The 25,110-nt window shown below is 44.7% G+C and overlaps 1 protein-coding gene and 1 pseudogene across 1 annotated transcript in view; both read left to right on the top strand.

Annotated features, from left to right (window-relative positions):
• ENTREP2 (endosomal transmembrane epsin interactor 2) overlaps positions 1-25,110 on the top strand; it is a 235,219-nt gene that overhangs the window by 71,168 nt on the left and 138,941 nt on the right. The gene's annotated exons all lie outside the window — the stretch shown is intronic.
• Positions 10,317-10,414, top strand: LOC133068561 (U6 spliceosomal RNA; annotated as a pseudogene).

Here is a 25,110-nt window from a genome sequence, read left to right as displayed (position 1 = left end):
AGAAATTTTTTAAAAAATTGATATTTATACTTTTGGGGGCATAGCCTAACAGTTGCTAGAGTCCTGAACTAGCGTTATGTAAGAAAATCTTTACATGTTCAGCAGTTTTACACATGGTAGTGTATATGTTTCAGTGCTACTCTCTCAATTCATCCCACCTCTCCTTCCCCCGTCATCATTTAGCTGCAACTGTCATCCTGAAGAACTCATGATGTATAATCAAATATCCTTATTTTTTTGTTTGTTTGTTGATAATATTTATAATGAATCATAAAATTCAGATAACAAGGAATTACCGAGTGAGCATGCAATGAAAGTGTAACGAGGATTGCCTGGCTGTGGTTTAAACCAAATAAATATCAGTCATTCTTTCTCATGGCTGCTTCTGTCCTTATTGTTGTGGAATATTAGGTGTTTACAGTTCAGTTAAATCACGCCTCTGCAGAATGCAGGGTGCTGTCCATGGTATTTCTGACTTGGGAGTTCCTGGTGTCCTAGAGCCAACTATGGGGATCTCTGTTGTCAGGCCAGAGCCAAGTCTGATTTTGCACAGTGATCCTACTTTCCCAGCTCTGAGCTGGGGAAATCCCTTATTCCTCTTTTCACATCAGAGTCCTTCAAGTGGAGAATCCACTTCTGCATCCCGTTCCTTATGTGGCTTTTGTTCTACTTGCACATTCAAAGCCTTGTTACCCAGTTTTCATCTGGTGGTTTCTGGACATCTTGCCCTTCTGGACTTGCTAGGGTGGGATGTTGGCTGGTGACCATTCCCTCTGCGGCTCCCACCCATGTATCTCACTGCCTTCAGAGGGGCCAGTGGCCACCCAGAATCCCCCTCTTCCTTCCTTTGTCTGTGGTCTGCTTCTCGTGGCATTTATGAATGTTGGTATCAAAATGCAGAACATTTGTAACACTGATGAGTTCATCTGCTCACTTTAAAAGTTAGCATTCCAGACAGTTGAGATGATTTCACCTCAGAGTGAGGTCGCAGGCTGATGTCATAATCCTTGTGTTCTTGTCCTGAACCCGTCCTCTCTCCAGGTCAGGGCTTGGGTCCAGGACCCCCAACCACGCAGTGGGGTTTGCTCCGGCCACACACTAACCTCTTGCTGAAGCAAGGGCCCTCGTCTCTTTAGCATTCCTCTGATCCCCCCAGCTCATGACCTTATTAAAAGGGAAAGCGAGAAGGGTTTGTCCTGACACTCCACTCCTGAGCACTCCTGAGCCTTCTGCTGGATAATCCCCTCTCGTCTGTCCATGATTGACACCCGGCTTATTGGCATGCGGCTTCCTCAATTTGCTTTTCTTTTCATCTCCGCTGCTCCCCATTATGTTCTAAAATTAATATTAAAAAATCCATCTAGTGCACAACAGAGTTCAAGTCAGACAGCACTGACAGGCTGATAATGAAAACAGCTGCCCCTCCTGCCCTGGGCATGCACACCCCAGCCCCAGGGAGCCCCAGGGTCTCTTCCTTGTCTGCTTTTATTCCAGTTTTATGGGGGGAAAAGGACACTTGTTATTATTTTTATTGTGGTAAAATAGCCATAACATGAAACTCACCATCTTAACCATTTTTAAGTGTATACAGCTCAGTGGCATTAAGTACATTCACATTGTTTGATGGATGTAGAGATGATCATACCAAGGAAGTACGTCGGAGAAAGATACCATATGATATCACTTATATGTGGAATCTAAAACATGAGGTTTAAGAGGGAGAGGACATATGTATACCTATGGCTGATTCATGCTGATGGATGGCAGAAACCATCACAATATTGTAAAGTAATTATCCTCCAATTAAAAATAAAATAAAAAACACACAAAATAAAATATGACACAACCTATGTACAGAACAGAAACAGACACAGAGAACAGACTTGTTGCCAAGGGGGTGGGGAGGTGGAGGAGGGATGACTTGGGAGTTTAGGGTTAGCAGATGCAAACTTTTATCTATAGGATGGATAAACAACATGGTCCTACTGTATAGCACGTGGAACCATGTGGTAAACCATAATGGAAAAAAATATGAAACAATATAGGTGTATAACTGAATCACTTTGCTGTATAGCAGAAGTTAACACAACTTTGTGAATCAACTATACTTCAGTAAAACCCTCATAGCTCAGTTGGTAAAGAATCCACCTGTAATGCAGATTGAACCCAGGTTCAATTCCTGTGTCGGGAAGATCCACTGGAGAAGGGATAGGCTACCCACTCCAGTATTCTTGGGCTTCCCTTGTAGCTCAACTGGTAAAGAATCCACCTGCAATGCAGGAGACCTGGGTTCAACCCTGGGTTGGGAAGATCCCCTAGAGAAGGGAAGAGCTACCCACTCCAGTATTCTGGCCTGGAGAATTCCATAGGCTGTATAGTCCATAGGGTTGCAAAGAGTTGGACACGACTGAGCGACTTTCACTTTCACTTTTCGATAAAACTTTAAAAAAAAAAAAAAAACAATGTTCACATTGCTGCGCAATCATTACCTTTCCAAGTCTTTCTCATCTTGCAGAACTGACACGCTACACCCACTGTAAACATTCACTCCCCATCCTCCCCTCCCCCAGCCCCAGGGAACCACCACTGGACTTTCTCTATGAATTTGATGGCTCTGAGACCTCAACAAAGTGGGATCACACACTGTGAGTTATTTTTTTAATTATTTATTTTTAGATTGAAAGTTAATTACAATATTGTATTGGTTTTTGCCATACATCAACATCGATCAGCCATAGGCATACATATGTCCTCTCCCTCTTCAGCCAACCTCCCGTCTCCCACCCTTCTAGGTTGTCACATAGCAACGGTTTGATTTCCCTGAGTCATACAGCAAATTCCCACTGGCTATCTGTTTTACATATATTAGTGTATATGTTTCCATGCTACTCTCCCCATTCATCCCACCCTCTCCTTCTTAACCCCCTCCCCTGTCATGTCCGTAAGTCTTGTGTGGTCAGTGTGTTCCACGCAGCATGGTGTCCTGTGGTTCATCCATGCTTCGACACATCAGCATTTCCTTCCTCTTTAAGACTGAAAAATATTCCGTTGTGTGTATGTGGACCATGCTTTGTTTATCCGTTCATCTGTCGATGGACACTTGGGTTATTTCCACCCTTCAGCTATTGTGAATAAAATGCTGCTGTAGATGTGGGTGTTCAAGTCACTGCTTTCCCTTCTTTGGGGGTGTACCAGAACTGGGATTGTTGCATCACAGACAGTTACCATTTCTTCATTTTTATAACTGACCTTATCTTGTTCTCAGATTCATTGTCCACTGGGTACATGGACATGCATGCTCAAATCGTGTCCAACTCTTTGTGACCTCATGGACTGTAACCCTCCAGACTCCTCTGTTCATGGGGTTTCCCAGGCAAGAAAACTGGAGTGGGTTGCCATTTTCTTTTCCAGAGGCTCGTCCCGACTTGGGGATCAAACCCGCATCTCTTATGTCTTCTGCATTGCAGGCAGATTCTTTACCACTAGTGCCACCTGGGAAGACAAAGCAGTGTGGTGGAGCCTGAAAATATTACATAATTACCATATGATCCAGCAATTCCCACTCTGAATATAGACATAAAACAACAGAAAGTGAAGACTCAGATATTTATTTGCATAGCCATATTCATAGCAGTGTTATTCACAACAACAAAAAGAGAACATAACCCAAGTGTCCATCAGCAGATGAATGAATAAACAAAACTTTGTCTCACAAAACACGGAACGCTGTTTTCACCCTCTAAAAAGGAAGGAACTTCTGACACATGTTACAACCTGGATGAACCTTGAGAACACTATGTTGACAAATAAACCAATCAAAATGGATAAATACTGTACTATTCCACTTACACGAAATACCTAGAGGAGCCAAATTCAGAAACAAAAAGTAGAATAGTAGGTGTCAGGGGCCAGGGGAGGAGGGGGGTGGGAACTTGGTCTTTAATGGGGACAGACTTTCAGTTTTGCGTGATTAAAACAGTTCTGGAGGGACTTCCCTGGTGGTCCAGTGGTTAAGAATCCACCTGCCAATGCAAGGGACATGAGTTCAGTCCCTGGTCCTGGACAATCCCACATGCATCAGAGCAAGTAAGCCCATGTCCCACAACTACTGAACCTGTGCTCTAGAGCCTGTGCTCCACAACAAGAGAAATCCCCACAACGAGAAGCCCGAGCACCATTACTAGAGAGTAGTCCCCACTCACCACAGAGACAAGCCTGCATAGTAACAGAGACCCAGTACAACCAAAAATAAGTGAATGAATTAATTTTTAAAAAGATTCTGGAGATTATAGAGTGAATGGACTTAACACCCTGAACCATTACCTAAGAAAATGGTTAAGATGGTACATTTTATGTTATATGTACTTTACTACAATTAGAAAGAAAAACCCTATCAATTGATTAGTTAGTCCATTTGGGGTAAAATATTGGTATACTTTTTGGACTATCAAAAAATTTTTGGAGAACCAACTCATATTTTCTGATTTTTTGGGTATTGGTATAAGCCTTGACTTATAAACAGTCTCAACTATTACATGTGGCTAAGAAACTTAAGTGACAGCAGAGTTAAATAAAGTTGGCATTTATAAAATGAAGGGAGAGAAAGGGTAGTCGAGGTCTTCCGTGACAATATATTTATCTCAAAGATCACACGAACAAGGCAGTAAATTTACAAAATAGGATAGTGTCAGGCATGTCCAACATTCATGAAAACCGGCAAAAACACATTTCTTGCAATCAGCCTAGTGTTGTCAGTATAGTTACTGTCTTGAGAAAATCCCATTTGTAGAAAATAAGTGCTATAGAGCAAGGCACATAAAGTTGTAACTTGACAGGTTTTTCATTAAATGGAAGCTAGAAAGAGATGAGAAGATAACTGAAAAGCTGGCTAGCTTTACTTCTTGTCAATTTAGAGCTCCTAAGAAGACTAACCTCTCGGTTTTGTTCACCACCAAGTGCTTATTAATTAGGAGGGGGGGGCTGGTGACCTGGATGTTCATGTCTCTGCTGGTGGTCAGCCGGTATGTGTAGTTTTCCAGTGAGTGTTAAGAGTTGTTAGCTTACAAGAAGCCTGACAGTCTGTTTGTGATTGCTAAATTTCTCAAACATGTTAATAACTTGACTCTAGTTAGATGTGACAATTTAAGAATTGTAACTGACACATGGATACATTCCTGTTTTTGGAATTGAATGGCTAGTGTGAAACTATTGTCTTTAGGTATTTATACTTAGCATTAGAAAGTAGATCATTTTTTAACTTATGAAGGCTGGTCACATATTAACGTGCCTTTGATGGCATTTGTGCCAATAAGGGGAACTGATCTCTTCAGTCAGGGACTGGATTGCTAACTGTATTAACGGAAGACACTGCTCAGAGGTTGGGCTCCCCAGCACAGAGTATGGGCAGGGGGCCTGTCCTCTTCCTGGGCCAAACGTCTTGCTGCATAGGGGTGGGGCACTCACTGCACAAAGTCAGGTATCTGTGGAACCCCAGCTTCACTGCCCCTGGGCTTGCCACTCTGCCCATGTCACATTACCTGTCTGAATGCCGTTCTCTAGGGGACAGTAAATCCTTGGTCATTGTGATAATCCTCACATAATGAGGTAAGACTTCTAGCTTGATTAAAATACTGAACCTATGAAAACCTAAGAGGTGATTCTATCTGACAGTAACAGTGAGAAGTACCTAGTGAGGCTGGAAAACCTTGGTGCCCTGGGTTGTACACAGAGAGATTGTGGGGTTTGATGACTGACTGACAAAGGGACTTGGGATTTTTTCGTGTTGATTTCAGAGGACAGTGGCCTTGGGGTCCTCCCTCAAGTAAAGGTGACTGTCTCCACCTCTGGTCCTAGGTTTGTATCACTGTTCTTTTCTGACACCTTTGCTGTGACTTCCCTGATTTTCCGTACAGTCAGATTAGTTAGACTTTGTCCTCGTGTGCCCTGTGCATGTGTGCTCAGTGGTATCCAACTGTTTTTGACCCCAAAGACTGTAGCTCGCCAGACTCCTCTGTCCATGGGATTTCTCAGGCAAGAATGGGAGTTGGTTGCCATTTTCTCTTCCAGAGGATCTTCCCAATCTAAGGATCAAACCTGAGTCTCCTGCATCTCCTGCAGGCAGATTCTTTACCTCTGTGCCACCTGGGAAGCCTTGTATATAACATTATTTTGGCCCAAACTAAAACAGAACTCATGCAGCATTTGTTCAAGGTTTGCTAAAATAAAAATAGAAGTGACGAGTATCCCCCAACCCTCTAGATTCTAGTATATGAAAACAAGGTGCTGCATTTTCAGAAGGGAACACTGCTAAGTGTAAGTCAGGTCTTCACTGAGCATCATACACCACGGTAAGTTTCCCATGAATCGATTAGTTGGTAAGTGTCCCATGGACTCCTTTGTTCAGCCCATGAGTTGGGTTGGGAATGTGTGCTGGGCATGGGTGTGGCCAGGCGGTTCTGTAAATGGGCCCACTCAGGGGTCTGCATTAAAGGACCTCACGCATGTCTAGTGGTGGCCAATTGTAAGCTGGGGGCACATCAGAGGTCACTGGGCCATGTGGTCTCAGCCCACAGATGGGTTCCTTGGCAGGGTGGGGGGGGCCTGTGAGGGTAGTAAGAGGGCAAGGACCTGTATGCAGGTGCCTGTCAGGTCTCTCCATACCCTGTGCTTCGGCTTCGTTGGTCAAAGCAAGCCATAGTCAAGCAGTTCCAGGAGCGGACAAGGACTCCATCTTTTCATGGGAGGAGTGGCCAAGCAGTAGACTATTTTTGCAATCTGCTACTGGCACTCTTCCGAGCACTTCCCAAATGTTATATGTTAGTTATCTCCTGCTATGTAACAAATCATCCCTAGACCTAATAGCTGAAAACAACCAATGCTCGTATGTCACAGTTTCTGTGGGTCAGAATCTTGGCACAACTTGTCCAGGTCCTCTGGCCAGGGTCTCTTGGGGCTGCAGTGAAGGTATCAGCTGGGGCTTCATCATCTCATGGTGCTGCTGTGGGGACTGGGTTCCAGTCTCACTTGGAGGCTGAGGGTAGACTCCCAGTGCTCCCTGGGCAGGACCAGGAGACGGGTCACTGAGGGCCAGCACCCAAATTGTTTCCCACACACTGACCTCATGTAGTAAATGGACTCTCATTATCTTTCGTTTTCAATCAAGGAAATTAAGGCAAAGAGAGGGTCCCCCAGGTGGCAAGTGGAAGAGCTGGGGTCAGATGCCAGGCTGAAGGACCACGACACTCTGCTTGCCATGAAAGACGTATTAAAGGGGAAAATTGACACAGCTGACCACAAATGCATTAGCACCCTGTGTGCATCCAACACCATCATCAGAATTGGCAAGTCAGGATATAACACTGTCTACCTGCCAATCCATCCTTATTATACTAAAAGCAGCCGTAAATCAATAGGAAAACATTACCATCGGATGGAAAATGTCTGCAGCAGACGCTAGTCGGCAGGTCATTGAAGAAATAGGAAAGGCAAACAAACAGGGCTGAACCCCATGAGTAATCAGAGAAATGCAAATTGAAACAGTTCTCTTCTTCTTCCTCCACCCTCTCTTTTTCCCCTTCTTTTACACCCAACTGGTGAAAGGGCTTTCAAATATTTATCCTCAGTGTGGATAAGCACATAGGAGGACAAATACTGTCATACCCACTGGAGGAAATGTTGATGGCTGTTATCTTATGGAATACAAACATTTATACCCTTTGGTCAAGTCATCCGCTTTTGAAGGGTTTGTACTAAAATCAAGGATATCAGTAAAATGTGTATATGAGGTTACTCACTGTGGCTTTATTTTTCTTAGTTGGAAATTGGAAGCAACCTGAATCTCTAGCAGTAGCAGATGGTTTTGTTATTGTTCAGTCGCTAATTCCCGTCCGACTCTTTGTGACCCCATGGACTGCAGCGTGCCAGGCTTCTCTGTTCTTCACTATCTCCTGGAGTTAGCTCAAAGTCATGTCCACTGAGTCAGTGATGCCATTCAACCATCTCATCCTATCATCCCCCTTCTCCTCCTGCCCTCAATCTTTCCCAGCATCAGGGTCTTTTCCAATGAGTTGGCTCTTTATATCAGATGGCCAAAGTATTGGAGCTTCATCTGCAGCATCAGTTCTTCCAATGAATATTCAGGGTTGATTTCCTTTAGGATTGATTGGTTTGATCTCCTTGCTGTCCAAGGAACCATAAAGAGTCTTTCCTAGCACCACAGTTTGAAAACATCAATTCTTTGGTGCTCAGCTTTCTTTATAGTCCAGCTCTTACATCCATACATGACTACTGGAAAAACAATAGCTTTGACTATGTGGATCTTTGTTGGCAAAGTGATGTCTCTGCTTTTTAATACACTGTCTAGGTTTGTCAAAGCTTTCCTTTGAAGGGGCAAGCATCTTTTAATTTCATGGCTGCAGTTACTTGCATGGCTGCCGGATGGTTATAGTACCCATTTTTAAATTATATGCCCATTGATAGCGTATTTTCAAAAAATATTCAGTGGTGTAAGGAAATATTCATGTTATGTTAAATGAGCATAGCATGAGTCCTACTACAGTAAAATTCCAATTTTGCACAATGTAGGTATGCAGGGGGGAAAAACAGGCCTGAATGGAAACTGGTCAAAACACAGGCAGAGGTTATGTCCAGGGGGTGGGGGTGGTGATTGTTCAGTTGCTGAGTTGTGTCTGACTCTGGGACCCCATGGACTGCAGCATGCCAGGCTTCCCTATCCTTCACTAATGGTGCCTTAGTGCCTGGTCCTTGTTCTTATCCAGCTCATCCTTCAGTGACTGCAATGACCTCTCTCATCTCTTTTGAGCAATTTCCTAAGTGAACCATGTTTTTTTTTTTTTTGCCTGTTTGTTTTAAAATTTTTTACTTATTTATTTTTATGTTTGGTGCACAGGGTCTTCATTGCTGCACGTGGGCTTTTCTCTATTTGAGGCAAGTGGAAGCTACTCTCTAGTTGTGGTGTACGGGCTTCTCTTTGTGGTGGCTTCTTTTGTTGTAGAGGCTCTAGGGCATGGGGACTCAGTAGTTGTGGCACTTGGGCTTAGTTGCCCCGAGGCATGTGGGATTCTTTCTAACCAGGGATCAAACCGTTGTCCCCTGCATTGGCAGGTGGATTCTTATCCACTGAACCACCAGGGAAGCCTGAACCATGTTTATTTTAATGAAGGAAAGTCCCGCCAAATTTCCAGCAGGTCTTGTTGGATCTGGCAATCCTCGGGGTCAAATACCAGGTGCACGCATTCAGGGGTGGCACGGAGGGTCTACTGCCAAGCCAGCAGGGAAGGTGGGATCTGTGGGGACCCTCGGGGGCCCTGGCGGGACAAGGGGTTGGTATTCTTGGAGTTAAGTGTCCCTAAGTCATCATCTCAGAAAAACCCAGATTGTATTTGTGTATTTTGTGTTTTCACATTAGTTTTCCCAAACCTAATTTCAAACAAGGTAAGCTAGTAGCAGACAGAGAAAGTGAGATTAAATCTGATCCACCTGGTCAAGCCATCTCATTTTCAGTTTTCCAGAGGCAACACACCATTTATCATTGGAAAGAGTTTTCAGGAGCTTGCGTGTGAACTGTTTTGTTACAGACTTGGAAAAATAAAACTCTGTTCTTTTCATTCTTGTGATGAACATTGTCATTTATTGATGGTTCCTCTGATTACCTGTGAGCATCATGTGTAAGATTACATTGGTCAATGTCAATGCTCAATGCCAGGGCACTGGAGGAATGAGTACCTGGCACTTAGGGCACAGAACAGAATGGATTTTGTGACCTGGGCCGACTTTCCATCAGAGGTGCCCTGCTCAGTGCCCGGGTACCCACCCTGGGGTTCCTGTAGGAGGTGAATTCCATATTGGGAACACCCCTACATCAGGGCTGAAAGACTGACGGGTGCCACAAGGGCTCCTGAATGTCCACTGTGTGTCTTCACTCCAAGCCTCCACATCCATGAAGGATATTGTTTCCTCTCACTGTGCTGTTTTATGGAGGGCTTGTGTCTGGACTGAGAGATGATCCACATGTGGGCCAGGGCTTTTAAAAGCACACCTGGTGGCTTAAATTAGAAATGAAAGCATCTTGTGATCACTTCAGTAGCTCCTGCACCAAAACTGGGCTTCCCAGGTGGTACAATGGTAAAGAACTCGCCTACCAATGGAGGAGACGTGGGTTTGATCCCTGGGCTGGAAAGATTTCCCCAGAGGAGGAAGTGGCAACCTACTCCAGTATTCTTGCCTGGGAAATCTCATGGACAGAGGAACCTGTTGGGCTGTAGTCCATGGGGTTGCAAAGAGTCAGACATAACTGAGCAAGCATGCACGCATCAAAATTGGAGGAATACTGAGATTATTAGTATGGCTCATGTGCAAAGATGATACAGAAACTTGTGAAGCATTCCCTGTTTTTGTACACCTGAAACAATAATAATATTTTAGATCAACTATAACTCAGTAAAAGAAAGACAAGGAGAGGACCTTGCATTTATATTTATTAAAAGGAAAAACTAAATAATTGGAAGTTGCATTAGTCTCATTTTTTTTTAAAGAAACTAAAATGATCTTTAAGAACCTGGATATGAAAAAAAAAAAAAAAAGAACCTGGATATGTCTTGAACAGAATGGGAATCGGGTGGTAGCAAGAGGACCTTGGCCTGCCAGACTGTGAAGTCATGTGTTTGGTGAGGGTAGACACGTTTGCTGGGTAGTACCTGTGCTTAGACATGGTTTCACCTCAACCAGCCACAGAACAGCTTTTTTTCCTATGTGGAAATCTTTGATGGCATACTTGATTCTGTGTGCTTCAAAAGTTTTCTAATTTGTTGGATTTTTCTAATTTGTTGGATCATGGTCCCAACAATGAGATGTCACCTCACACCTGACAGAATGGCCATTGTCAAAAAGACTAGAAATAACAAGTGTTGGTGAGAATATGGAGAAATGGGAACCCTTGTGCACTGTTGGTGGGAATGTAAGTTGGTGTAGCCACTATGGAGAACAGTATGGAGGTTTCTCAAAAGACTAAAAATAGAACCATATGATCCTACAGTCTTACTCCTGGGCATATATCTGGAGAAAACCATTTTTCAAAAGATACATACATCCCAATGTTCACTGTAGCACTATTCACAATAGCTAGGACATGTAAGCACCCTAGATGTCTATCGACAGAGGAATGGATAAAGAAGATGTGGGACATATATGCACAATGGAATATTACTCAGCCATTAAAAAGAATGGAGTTTTGCCATTTGTAACAACATGGATGGGTCAGAAGGGTATTCTACTTAGTGAAACAAGTCAGACAGAGAAAGACAAATGCTGTATGTTTTCACTAAAAAATAAAAAAGTGAATAAAAAATAATTAAATATGCTTTGACTTGTGTTTCCAATTACAAAAGAAGTTTATGCTTATTATAAGAATTTGTGGTTGGCAGAATAGTAACCACTCCCCACCAAAAATGTCCATGTCTTTTCCTGGGAATCTTTTAGGTTATGAGGCAAAGGGGATGTGGATGGAGTTAAAGTTTCTGATCAGCTGCCCTTGAGAAGAAAGATTGTTTCAGATTATCTGGCTGACCCCAGGGTCCTTCTAAGTGGAAGAGGGAGGCAGAAGGGGAGAGCTGGAAGGAGATGTGGCTGCAGTGAGGGGTCAGAGAGAGATGGCTTTGCAGATGGAAGAAGGGGCTGTGAGCCAAGGAGTGTGGGAAGAAGCTAGAAAAGGCGAGGAAATGGGTAGATCCCAGAGCCTCGAGATAGGTTGCAGCTCAAGTAGCACCTTGAGTCTAACCTCCTGAGACCCATGTCTAGCTTCTGACCCACAGAACTGTGAGATGACCCATTCATGTAGCTTTAAGATGAAACATTTGTATAGCTTTCAGCTGCTGACTTTGCAATAATTTATCACAACAGCCATAGAAAATGAGGACAGACATGAAACAACATGAACCAAAAGAAAAGGCTGATCCTACCCTCTCCCATCTCATGGTCCCACTAAGGACCCAGGCTCCTCCTCCTCTCTGCTTGCCGCCTTTAGCATCTGGCTATGCCCCCACGCTTATGGTCTCAGGCTTACAGCAGGGTGACCTCCTAAACACTGAAGAACATAACATGAAAAGTCCATTTCTGGCCTTGTTTTTGCAGCTTCGGGCTTTCTTCTGGTTCTCAGGGTCATTGTTTAGTTCTTTTGCTTGTTGCCTGCATGAATATAAATCGTATGCTTACACTGCTCTTTTTGATATATTGCTTTTAAAAATAAAGTGGACTTGAAGCACACAAAATAGGTCCAACCCTAATCCTTTTATTCATACACACTCCCTCACCATACTGTGCCTGACCAACATTATTAAATTAGTTATTATTTTTAGAAACGTAAGATGTACTTATAAAACCCACCTCTTCAATCACAATGGGCCCTCACAATAACCTACGTTTAACCTGCCCCCCTGCTTCTCCCACTCAAGTTAACCCACCTCTTGAATCTTATCTCATTCACTCACATCCCTTTTTATAGAGTCTTATTGTATCTATATATCCTGAAAAATCTGCTTTTACTTTGTCATTTTTACCTTTAAAAAGAGAGTACCCCTCTGTCTTTCACCTTCTGGGACTAACCTTTTCCCACTAAACTTGTTGTTTACTTGCTAAGTCATGTCCGATTCTTTTGCAACCCCATGGACTGTCCTATAGCCTGCCAGGCTCCTCTGTCCTTGGGAGTTCCCAGGCAAGAATACTGGAGTGAGTTGCCATTTCCTCCTCTAGGAGATCTTCCCGAACCAGAGATCAAACCCTCATCTCCTGCATTGGCAGGCAGCTTTTTTTTAAACACTGAGCCACCAGGGTAGCCCCTTCCACTGAATTGTTGTTGTTGTTGTTGAGTCACTCAGTCCTATCTGACTCTTTGCAACCCATGGACTGAAGCATGCTAGGCTTCCACTGAATAGTAATTTTGTTACAGTTCCTTCCTGGTGTGTGGAGCATGTAGTTACCTTTGACTGTGCTGTGAAAACATCACATGGTTTATTTGCTCCTCATGGATGGACATCTGAACTGTTTGCAGGTTGTTGCTGTTATGAACAGTTGAGAACATTCTCACACTGGTTTCCTGGTGCACATGTTCCAAATTTTCTTCTGGAGTATAAACCCAAGAGTCAGACTCTGGGCATAAGGTGTGTAGATGGATGATGCTATAGGTAATGCTCAACTGGTTCCCAGAGCAATCGCTCTGTTTGCAGCCTCTCTCCCTACCTCCCCCCGCCATCCTCCTACCTCTTGATCTTACAAAATCCATGCTCTCTCCAGCCCTGAGGATTGTCAGACTTCAAAGATTGTTCCTCAACGAGATGAGTGTAAAATGATTTTTGACCTGTGTTTTTCTAGTCACTCTGACTTTCACTATCTGTTCCTGTATCTGGTGACCACAGGGATGTGTGGACCTCCACCGTCCCTACAGGCCCCCTGCTCTGACCTCATGGTTTCTGTTGCCTGTTACTTTTATTTCTTCTTGTGATTGTTTTATGGCTTTAAATCACGTGTTTAAACTTCTCTAACGTGATGTGCTGTCTCGGCACAGGAGCTTGTGGGTGAGGGAGGAAATCCAGCCCCCATCACCTGTCTCTTTACCTCCCCGCTGCTGTCACCTGGGCCTTTGCTCTGAATAGTATTTCAGACTCTTGTGCTTGTCTATAAATAGATTTTAAAGTCTGAAGACTAACCAGCCTCATTTTTTGGAAAGTGATGTGTGCTTTTTATCCAATGCAGAACCAAACTCCAAGGTTGACTGTACCTTTGCCGCTCTAAGGAGGATTGTTCACGTGTCGGGGCAGAGCTCCTATGCACGTCACCCAACTGCCCCCAAGTCTAACATAGCATCTCACATAACCATGATGTGTTGTTGAAAAGTAAAAGTTAATATGGTGATATCAACTCATCTACAGACTTCATTTGGAGTCCACCAGTTTTCCCACTGATGACCTTCTTTGTTCCAGGGTCCAATCCCAGACACATGAGTCGTTTAATCATCATCTCTCTTCAGACACCTCTAATCTGGGGCAGTTCCTCAATCTTTCCTTGCTTCTCATGACCTTGATATTTTTGAAGGGTACCAGTCAGGTGTTTTGTAGATGTTCCCTCCACGTGGGTTTGTCTGATGTTTGCTTATCATCGGGATGGGATTATGAGCGGAGGGGAAAATGCCTCAGAGGCATCCTCTCGTTGCCTCTTATGATGCCATCAACACCTGACTTATCACTGGTGATATTAACTTTGATCACCTGGTCAAGGTAGTGCCTGCCTGGTTTCTCCACTGCAACATTGGCATCCTCCCCCTTCCACACTCTGGGGGCCATTATCCCCTCTTAAAGGTGAAAACACCAAGTTCAGCTTGTGATGGGATGGGCAGGTCTGCAGGGCTGCTCAGGTCCAGATCAGGGTTTGGTCCAGGTCCATGGTATCCAGCTCTGCTCCTAGAACTTCAGACTTTGACTTTCCAGGGCAGGGCCTCCATAGCCGTGTTTTTGACTTGCTGGCTAGGAGACTGTTTGGCTTTTCAATTTTGTACTGAATTCTTGTTGTCTTTTACGCCTTGTCCTTGCTTAAGTAAGCGGCACGTTCCTGAATGCCGAGACAGAGGCTCAAATGATGCCCGATGGCCTTGGCCATAGGGAGGGTTTTTAGCAGTGATATTCAGGGCTGGATGGAGGTGAGTTTTCAGTCACTTAGGAGGACACCACTTTTTTCACTCAAGATCCAAAGTCTTGGGGTGGACGCATGCTAAATCACTTCAGTCATGTCCGACTGTGCAACCTCATGGACTATATAGCCCACCAGGCTCCTCTACCCATGGGATTCTTCAGGCATGAATACTAGAGTGGGTTGCCATTCCCTTCTCCAGGGGATCTTCCCAACCCAGGGGTCAAACCCCTGTCTCCTGTATCTCTGACATTGGCAGGCGAGTTCTTTACCACTAGCGCCATCAAGATCTTGTGGGGAACTGTCTTATTTGAAAAAATATTCTGGGAATTCACGTTTTCGCTGCCAAACCAATGTGATTTGCATTTATTTTGGAAATCCAAGCACATTTTATCCACCCTACAGGCACTAATGAAGAGCTGATGAACCGCTGAGACACTGGTTCAAATAAATGATTACAGTCAGTGAGAGGAGTGCAAACGGGACCCTGATGAGAGATAATCGGAGTGAGTGGAAGGGATGATTTTATTAATTACCCATACTCTAAATGTAGCTCCAGAATTGTGAATAATAAAAGAAATTAGAGCTGGCACGTTTTGTAAAGTGCTCAGCTACTCTTAAAACAGGCTCCCTGATAGAGAAGACTTTGTAGGATATCCTTCGGCATTTAGTTATTTACTTTTTGTGTTTAGAACTGGTTACTCATCTCCTCTTGGAATCCAGGTAATCAGTTTCTTTTAATAATTTTAACACATTTAACTTTTATACTTTACCATGAGCTGCAAAAAGACTGCAGTTATGGTTTCTTTCTTAAATCTGGGCCTTTGACTCATGTGCTCAGGAAAGAAGGTATGATAGTCCCCCATAGGTGTCAGGCACTGAGAACTCATCATGAACTGAAAGAGACCCCAGGTCCTTCAGTGAGCTGATTCCCCAGTGGCTTCTTGTATGGATTGAAGATGCTAGGAAGTTACAGGACAAGCCAGGGACATCTTCCAGGGCTTCAGTTTGGGACAGTTAAGTAATATATTGTTCAGTCACTAAGTTGTGTCTGTCCCTTTGTGACCCAATGGACTGCAGCACATCAGTCTTCCCTGTCTTTCACTATCTCCTGGAGTTTGCTAAAACTCACATCCATTGAGTCAGTGATGCCATCCAACCATCTCATTCTCTGTCGCCCCCTACTCCTCCTGCCCTCAATCTTTCCCAGCATCAGGGTCTTTTCCAGCTCTTTGCGTCTGGTGGCCAAAGGATTGGAGCTTTAGCTTCAGCATCAGCCTTCCAATGAATATTCAGGGTTGATTTCCTTTAGAATTGGTAGGCTTGATCTCCTTGCTGTCCAGGGTACTCTCAAAAGTCTTCTCCAGCACCACAATGCAAAAGCATCAATTCTTCAGCACTCAGCTTTCTTTATAGTACAACTCTCACATCTATACATGACTGCTGAAAAAAACCATAGCTTTGCGTATATGGACCTTTGTCAGCAAAGTGAAGTCTCTGTTTTTAATACACTGTCTAAGTTTGTTATAGATTTTCTTCCAAGGAGCAAGCATCTTTTGATTTTATGGCTACAGTCACCGTCCGCAGTGATTTTGAAGCCAAAGAAAATAAAATCTGCCACTCTTTTCATTTTTTCACCATCTATTTGCCATGAAATAATGGGACCGGATGCCATGATCTTCATTTTTTGAATGTTGAGTTTTAAGCCAGCCTTTTCACTCTCCTCTTTCACATTCATCGAGAGGCTCTTTAGTTCTTCTTCGCTTTTTGCCATAAGGATGGTGTCATCTGCATATCTGAGGTTTTGATATTTCTCCTGGCAATCTTGATTCCAGCTTCTGCCTCATCCAGCCCGGCATTTCACATGCTGTACTCTGCATAGAAGTTAAATAAGCAGGGTGACAGCATATAGCCTCGACATACTCCTTTCCCAATTTTGAACCAGTCCTTTGTTCTATGTCTGATTCTAACTGTTCCTTCTTGACCTGCGTACAAGTTTCTCAGGAGGCAAGTAAGGTGGTCTGGTATTCTCGTCTCTTGAAGAATTTCCCACAGTTTGTTGTGATCCACACAGTCAAAGGTTTTAGCGTCGATGAAGTGGAAGTAGATTTTTTTTTTTTTTTTTTGGAATTCCCTTGCTTTTTCTGTGATCCAGCAGATGCTGACAATTCGATCTCTAGACCCTCTGCCTTTTCTAAATCCAGCTTGTACATCTGGAATTTCTTGGTTCATGTACTGTTGAAGCCTAGCTAGAAGGATTTTGAGCATTACCTTACTTAGTAGCATGTGAAATGAGTGCAACTGGATGGTAGTTTGAACATTCTTTGGCATTGCCTTCTCTAGGATTGGAATGAAAACTGACTTTTTCCAGTCCTGTAGCTGTTGCTGAGTTTTCCAAATTTGCTGGCATATTGAGTGCAACACTTTAACAGCATCATCTTTTAGGTTATGTCTGCATTTCCTCTCCTCCCTTAAGGCAGCTTGATCGGAACCAAAGGAGAATTTCTAAGAACTATCCTACAAAGATGCTTTGAAGGCTTGGATTATTTTTATCAGCCAAAAAGAAGAAAAACAAAAAGATGATATTGACAAGTATAAAAGTTAGGCAAGCAGCGCTGAAAACCGGCCCCCAGCACCATCCAGGCTGCACTGTCTTGGGATGATGTCTTCCACCTCTGCATGTTCCTGTGAGTCCAGAAAGATGTACCCAAATCTAGACCTGGCTGCATCTGTGGGGTTTTGAGGTGCTGGGGTGTCTTCCCTTGAAATTTTCATTATTCCTCTCTCTTCGAGGACTTAGAGTTGGCCAGTTCACTCCCACCCTGGAACCTTCGGTGGGGGCAGCGGGGCTACCGGCCTCTGAGCTCATGGATTTGCTGGCTTGAAAATACAGCGCTAGTGGATTATGCCTCCTGGCTTAGATTCCATAGACTCTCTGTTTTTAAAGATTGTGTTCAGTGATCTTTATTTTTCCCTGAAGAAATATCTTTGGCTTCTAAATTAGTTTTAATTCTTAAATTAGTATACAGTAAAATTGACTTCTCGGGCTTACAGTTCTATGAATGTTAACACTCTTGCATTTTACATGTGCTGGAATACAGACTCCTTCCATCACCCCAGAAAACACCCTCATGCTCACCCTGTAGAGACGAACCTCCCCCAGCCCCTGGATGCTGGCCACCACAGATCTGCTCTTCATCACTGTAGTTTTGTCTTTCACAGACAGTCAAGTAAATGGACCCAAACAGCATGTATGCTTTTGAGACTGGATTCATTTGCTCACCGTAGAGCCTTGGAAATTTATCCAGATTGTGTATGCATGTGTGCATGCTCAGTTGTGTCCAACTCTTTGTGACCCTGTGGACTGTAGCCCACTAGTCTCCTCTGTCCATGGGATTTTCCAGGCAAGAATACTGGAGTGGGTTGCCATGCCTTCCCCCAGGCCTTCTGCATAGGCGGTCCCCAGATTTTCCTGCGAAGACTTCCTTGTGTGTCTCAGGGGTCTTCCCCGGGGGACAAGCAGTAGAAGAGAAAGAAAACAGAGAGGCTTCTTCTGGGGATGGACTGCGGGGCTGCCTTCTAAGCCAGTTACAGGGAAACCCTCTCTCGATTTCATCAGGAGCCACATCATCAGAAAAGGAACCTTCTGGGAATGATCTTCTCCTAATTGGGAGAATGTGTTATTAACTATGCAATGGGAAAGAAGATTTATACCATTAAATAAATTGGCCTCTGGATCTGTGAGTGAACATGAGCAGAGAGAAATGAACTTCCCTATTCGCTCAGATGGTAAAGAATCTGCCTGCAATGGGGGAGACCCAGGTTCAATCCCTGGGTAGGGAAGATCCCCTGGAGAAGGGAATGGCAACCCACTCCAGTATTCTTGCCTGAAGAATCCCATGGACAGAGGAGGCTGATGGGCTACAGTCCATGGGGTCAGGAAGAATCAGACATGACTAAGCAACTAACACACACACAGGAGAGAGAATCATTGATACATTGTCACAGGCATTTAGCATCTCTATGGGCAAAGAGCTTTGATCATTGGTTCAAAAGCAAATGAACATCAGAAGGAAAGGAACAGCTGTGATCTTTTTGAGATGAATTAATATGCTAGATTCTGGTCACTCACTGCAGTGGACATGCACCCAAAGGCCCAGTTCACTGGGATAGGGAGATCCCCACCTGGATGCTGTTGGGGAGACACAGCCACTGGTGCTGAGGGGTCCCAGTGGTTGCCACACATAGGGTGCCACAACCCAGGGGCGCCTGGCCTGGGGAGCTGGGAAGCGACTGAGACTTGTTTATAACGTGGGTGGGGGGCAGGAGGCAGGAGGCCAGTGCTGCACCAGCAGTGGAGTGACCGATTCCAGGCCCACCGGCTGGGGTGCTTCTCCCAACAGCAAGGATTTCAGGGTCTGGGGGACCGTGGCTGGTGCTGGGGGTGCAGGAGAAGAGGGAAGATGAGGTTGGGGTGGAGCAGGCTCCCCCCAGGCCCCTGTAGGTGAAGCTGCTGTGCCCTTGCCAGCCCATTTGTGGAGGAGGGGCATGCTGTGGTGACCCCTGCAGCCTCGGTCAGCCGCTGGCCCCAGGGCTCACTGTGTGTGCCAGGGACTGAGTCCTGGCTCCAGTGGAGTTTACGGTTGTACGGGAGCAGGTCAGTTGGAGACCCCCTCACCCAGGTATGAGGAAGTGCAGTCGGGAGGATGATGTCACTGGAGCAGTCCCTCAGGGACAACTTTCTGGAGGAGGTGAGGGTTAAGGGGAGACCAGGGTAGCGAAGAGATGAGGGTGGAGCAAGGAGACCTTGGGGCAGAGCATCCCAAGCAGGACAGGTGAGCAGCTGAGAAGCAGAACAGGAACCCATGGGAGAGCCCGGCGCCAATGGCCTGCTCAGGGACTGGTCCGGCCAAGGGCAGGGGGAGCGGTGGGGAGGACCAGCGCCCAGGGCTGGAGGTGGGCTTTATCCTAATGGCAAAAAAATTCCAATTTCAGTTATAAATAGGAATGAATGTTCAGGAGTTATTTCGAGTTGACAGGAGTCTTTAATTTAGAATTAGGGTTGAGGCACTGAGAAAACATGTCACTAATTTCATATTTAACACAATCCTCTCTGCTCCTCACTTGAAGCTAGGTGCGCTTGGCGATGATACAGCTTATTACAGCCAGGGAGCCATTTCCGAGCAACAAAGGATGAAATCTCCTGCAATTTGTCACGGTCTGTCTAACTATCAGACTAGCCCGTTCACACTGAAAGAAAATGCAAACACACCACGATTCCATTATTCCAGACCTCCTCATCAGAGTGGTCTGTGTTCATTTCATTAACTTGAAGAATCGAAAGTGAGGATTCTTAGGCCTGGAGTGAGAGGAGAATGGATTGATCTTTGCTTCCACCTCCTACTCCTTGCCCTTATAAACATTGCAGTATAATTTTGTGTGTGTGTGAAAATAGGCTTATAAGATTTATTTTACTTTTTAATTTATTTACTGATTTTCCTCAGGCTGCAATGCCAAGGATTATAAGATTGTAGTCAAACTGATGAGTTTGCTGTTGCTTAGGTCTAAAAATAATGTTAGCAAAAATGGTTTATATATGTCAACAGGATTTGAGAGTCTGGGCGGGTGGGGATTCTGGCCCCATTCAGACAGCCCAGCTGGTTTGGGTGACCCCTCATTCTGCCCCTTTTCACTGGCCTCCTTCCCTCACCTCTTAGCCCCAATCATGGAGGTGCCCTCAGCCTGGTAGGATGTGGATATCACTGAGTCCTGTTGGCATCCTTTAGCTGGTTCCTTGCTGCCTTCTCAGGAAGCACAATTTCAGATCATTGCTGTCTGTCTGTCAGTGTCAATCACAAACTGCTTGATGTCCCTCCCACCAGCTCTTGTCAGAATCAGGACAGAAGGGAGAATGGGCTGAACCAATGAAGATGACATTTTTAAGGAGTTAAATGGGAAATAGAGTCTGGTGGCTCAGATGGTTAAAAAAATCTGTGTGCAGTGTGGGATACCTGGGTTTAGTCCCTGGATGGGGAAGATCCTATGGAGAAGAGAAATGGCAACCCACTCCAGTATTCTGGCCTGGAGAATCCCATGGACAGAAGAGCCTGGCAGGCAACAATCCATGGGGTCGCAAAGAGTTGGACATGACTGAGTGAATAAACACTAAACACAAATATAAAATCCCAGATTTAACATAGGATGCACAGACCCAAAAAGCAGACCTCCACAGAGAAAGCACAAAGGAGAGGAAACTGGGGTTTTGGCAGCTCACGTGAAAAGAGACCTGAGTGTATCTTTTGAGAGCAAGTGTGATGTGATCCAATGTGACCGACCACCTGACAAATCTTGGGTTCTTTCCATAATCCTGGTGCATCTCTGTGCAGTAGACGTTGTGGCGTGTGGTTCTGATGACCCATGACTCTATTTAAAACTTTTTATTTGGCAAGTGTTCAGGATGACTGACAGCTCCATTTTTGTGTTTCATGGTTCCTAAATGTGATGCTGTTTCTTGACATTTTCATTACGCTAACTTTTACATCAGCTGATGAATGACAGTCCAGGAAACTCCCACGTTATAAAATCTGTCAATTCTGGGTGCTATTTATAATAAATAGTGACACATTTGGAGTACGGGCATGGACTGAGAACCCTGGCTGTTTAAAAATTCTGTTTCCTAATAACATGTTTGAACAGTTCAGAAATTTTACTTTTTTCCTTTCGGTGAAAAAGCTTAAGAGAAATGGAAAAGTGAAGCTTTCAGAAATTATATTTTCTGAGTGTATGAGAGTCTAGCTGTTCAAAAGCCTAGTATGAAAGCTCTGAGAAGGAATGTGTAAGACTTTTGGTTTCATTGTGCAAAGGACTTCTAGTGACCCTGGAAATATCACAGCCCAGGTTTTTGGTTTGATTATTATTTTACTCCACTGACTCTTAAACGTGTCTTTTTTCTTATTTGATATTTCACTTATGAATTTTTATAAGTAGGTTAGTTAGGTGCATACTGCAGTATTTTATCTTAATAAATAGCCAGGGAGTATTCTGCTTGTGGGTTTCCCGGATGGGTCAGTGGTAAAGAATCCACCTGCCAATGCTGGAGACTTAAATTTGATCCCTGGTTCGGGAAGATCCCCTGGAGAAGGAAATGGCAACCCACTCCAATATTCTCGCCTGGAGAATCCCATGGACAGAGGAGCCTGGTGGGCTATCCATGGATTCGCAAACCATTGAACAAGACTGAGCAAATTCTTCTTGTATTATGATCAATTTGCTCATCACGGTTTTTCCCTTTTTCCGTGAAGAGGGCTCAGAGAGTCCTGAAAGAACTGACTCCTGTGACGAGGTAGTGACCCTAGTCTGGTACTTCTCACCATGTGTTCTGCTGGTTCTTGTTAAGCCTGCAGATTCCAGGGTGTGTGGGCAGCATGACGCCCCTGCCCCCACGATGTCTGTGTCTCGGTCCCTAGAACCCGTGGATGTGTTAACCTGCTGCGGCAAAAGAGGCTCTTCAGATGGGAGTAAGTTGTGGATTTAGAAATGGGGAGGTTTTCCTGGATTATCAGGGGTGGGGGCAATCTTACCACAAGGTCCTCAGAGGGGAAAGAGGGGGCAGAAGAGTCAGAGGAGGAGGGTGAGGGTGGGAACAGGGATCAGGGAGGGCAACCTCTGAGGCTGGACCAACCTTTCGTATGTACGCACGCAGCCCCACTGCCCCATTTTGAACTTCACGCCTCCAGGACTGTGCGGTGATGCGCTTGTGGGCTTTCAGCCTCTAAGTTGGTGGTAACAGGTTACAGTAGCTGGAGAAACTGCTCAACTGGGCCCCACCTAAGGAACACCCAGTTAGACGGCCTGAAGGCTGGATCTCAGGTGTTCCACCTTTCCATCCCCAGCCCCCCACTCTGGGATTCTCACGAATTGTGGTGTAGTTGAAGTCCTTTGTTGTTGTTGTTGTTGTTCAGTTACTTAGCCATGTCCAACTCTTCGTGACCCCATGGACTGCAACGTGCTAGACCTCCCTGTCCCCTACCATCTTCTGGAGTTTGCCCAGGTTCACGTCCATTGAGTTGATGATGCTGTCCAACCATCTCATCCTCTACTGCTCTCTTCTTCTTTTGTCTTCAATCTTTCCCAGCATCAGGGTCTTTTCCAATGAGTCGGCTTTCACGTTAAGTGGCCAATGTATTGGTGGCCTGGTTCTTGGCGTTTTTTTTTTTTGAAAGTTTGTTTATTTGAAAGTAGCTGTGGGAAAAGGATTTAGGCCTGGAAAGAATGGAAACTTTAGAAGAATCACAATTAACCTACACAGAGTGTTTACAGGGACATAGACACATTTTGAATAACGTAGCAGAAAAGTCGGATTTCCTTCCTTTTTTGAATTTATTTTTAATTGGAGGATAATTGCTTTACAATATTGTGTTGGTTTCTGCCAAACGTCAACATGAATCAGCCTTGGGTATACAGGAGTCCCCTCCTTCCCTCTTGACCCTCCCTCCCACCTCACACCCTATCTCACCCCTCTAGGCAGAGCACCGAGTTGAACTCCCTGTGTCACACAGCAAACTCCCACTGGCTGTGTATTTTACATATGGCAATGTGTATGTTTCAGGGCTACTCTCTCAATTTTTTCATACTCTCTCCTTCCTACTGTGTATCCACAAGTCTGTTCTCTTTGTCTGCATCTCCGTTGTGTGCATGCTAAGTCACTTCAGTTGTGTCTTACTCTTTGTGACCCCATGGACTGTGGCCTGCCAGGCTCCTCTGTCCATGGGATTCTCCAGGCAAGAATACTGGAGTGGATTGCCATGCCCTCCTCCAGGGGATCTTCCCAACCCAGGGATCGAATCCACATCGGTTATGTCTCCTCCACTGCAGGGTGATTCTTTACTACTAGCACCACCTGGGAAGCCCCTACTTCTCCATTCAATTCAGTTCAGTTGCTCAGTCATGTCCGACTCTTTGCAACCCCATGAACCGCAGCACGCCAGGCCTCCCTGTCCATCACCAACTCCTGGAGTCCATCCAAACCCATGTCCATTGCATCAGTGATGCCACCCAACCATCTCATCCTCTGTCGTCCCCTTCTCCTCCTGCCCTCAATCTTCCCCAGCATCAGGGTCTTTTCAAATGAGTCAGCTCTTCACATCAGGTGGCCAAAGTATTGGAGTTTCAGCTTCAACATCAGTCCTTCCAATGAATACCCAGGACTGATCTCCTTTAGGATGGACTGGTTGGATCTCCTTGAAGTCCAAGGGACTCTCAAGAGTCTTCTCCAACACCACACTTCAAAAGCATCAATTCTTCGGCGCTCAGCATTCTTTATAATCCAACTCTCACATCTATACATGACTACTGGCAAAACCATAGCCTTGACTAGACAGACCTTTGTTGACAAAGTAATGTCTCTGCTTTTTAATATGCTGTCTAGGTTGGTCATAACTTTCCTTCCGAGGAGTAAGTGTCTTTTAATTTCGTGGCTGCAATCACCATCTGCAGTGATTTTGGAGCCCCCCAAAATAAAGTCAGCCACTGTTTCCACTGTTTCACCATCTATTTGCCATGAAGTGATGGGACCGGATGCCATGATCTTAGTTTTCTGAATGTTGAGCTTTAAGCCAACTTTTTCATTCTTCTCTTTCACTTTCATCAAGAGGCTCTTTAGTTCTTCTTCACTTTCTGCCATAAGGGTGGTGTCATCTGCATATCTGAGGTTATTGATATTTCTCCCAGCAATCTTGATTCCAGCTTGTACTTCCTCCAGCCCAGCGTTTCTCATGATGTACTCTGCATAGAAGTTAAATAATCAGGGTGACAATATACAGCCTTGACGTATTGCTTTTCCTACTTGGAACCAGTCTGTTGTCCCATATCCAGTTCTAACTGTTGCTTCTTGACCTGCATACAGGTTTCTTAAGAGGCAGGTCAGGTGGTCTGGTATTCCCAATCTCTTTCAGAATTTTCCACAATTTATTGTCTCCATTGCTGCCCTATAAATAGATTCATCAGTACCAATCTTTCTAGATTCCATATATATGCGTTAATATATATTTGTTTTTCTCTTTTTGACTTACTTCACTCTGTATAAAGGCTTTAGGTTCATCCACCTCATCAGAACTGACTCAGATGTGTTCCTTTTTATGGCTGAGTAATATTCAATTGTATATGTGTCCCACATCTTTATCCATTCACCTGTTGATGGACATCTAGGTTGCTTTCATGTCCTAGCTATTGTAAATAGTGCTGCAATGAACAACCAAATGAATCACACAGGGTCCAAGAACAAGAACGAAGCCCCGCTGCATGTGAGTGTCCACCCTGCCTCCCTCTTGGGAGCCACGTGTCCACAGGTTTCTTCGGCCTCCCTGCCAGACTCACTCCCAAGGCAGGATGAGTCGCAGTGCTGGGGTTGGTCCCCAC

Source organism: Dama dama, chromosome 13 (genome assembly GCF_033118175.1).
Source record: "Dama dama isolate Ldn47 chromosome 13, ASM3311817v1, whole genome shotgun sequence".
NCBI classification, from domain to species: domain Eukaryota; kingdom Metazoa; phylum Chordata; class Mammalia; order Artiodactyla; family Cervidae; genus Dama; species Dama dama.
Note: the sequence above shows the minus strand (reverse complement) of the source record. Positions and strands in the feature narration are given on the sequence as shown.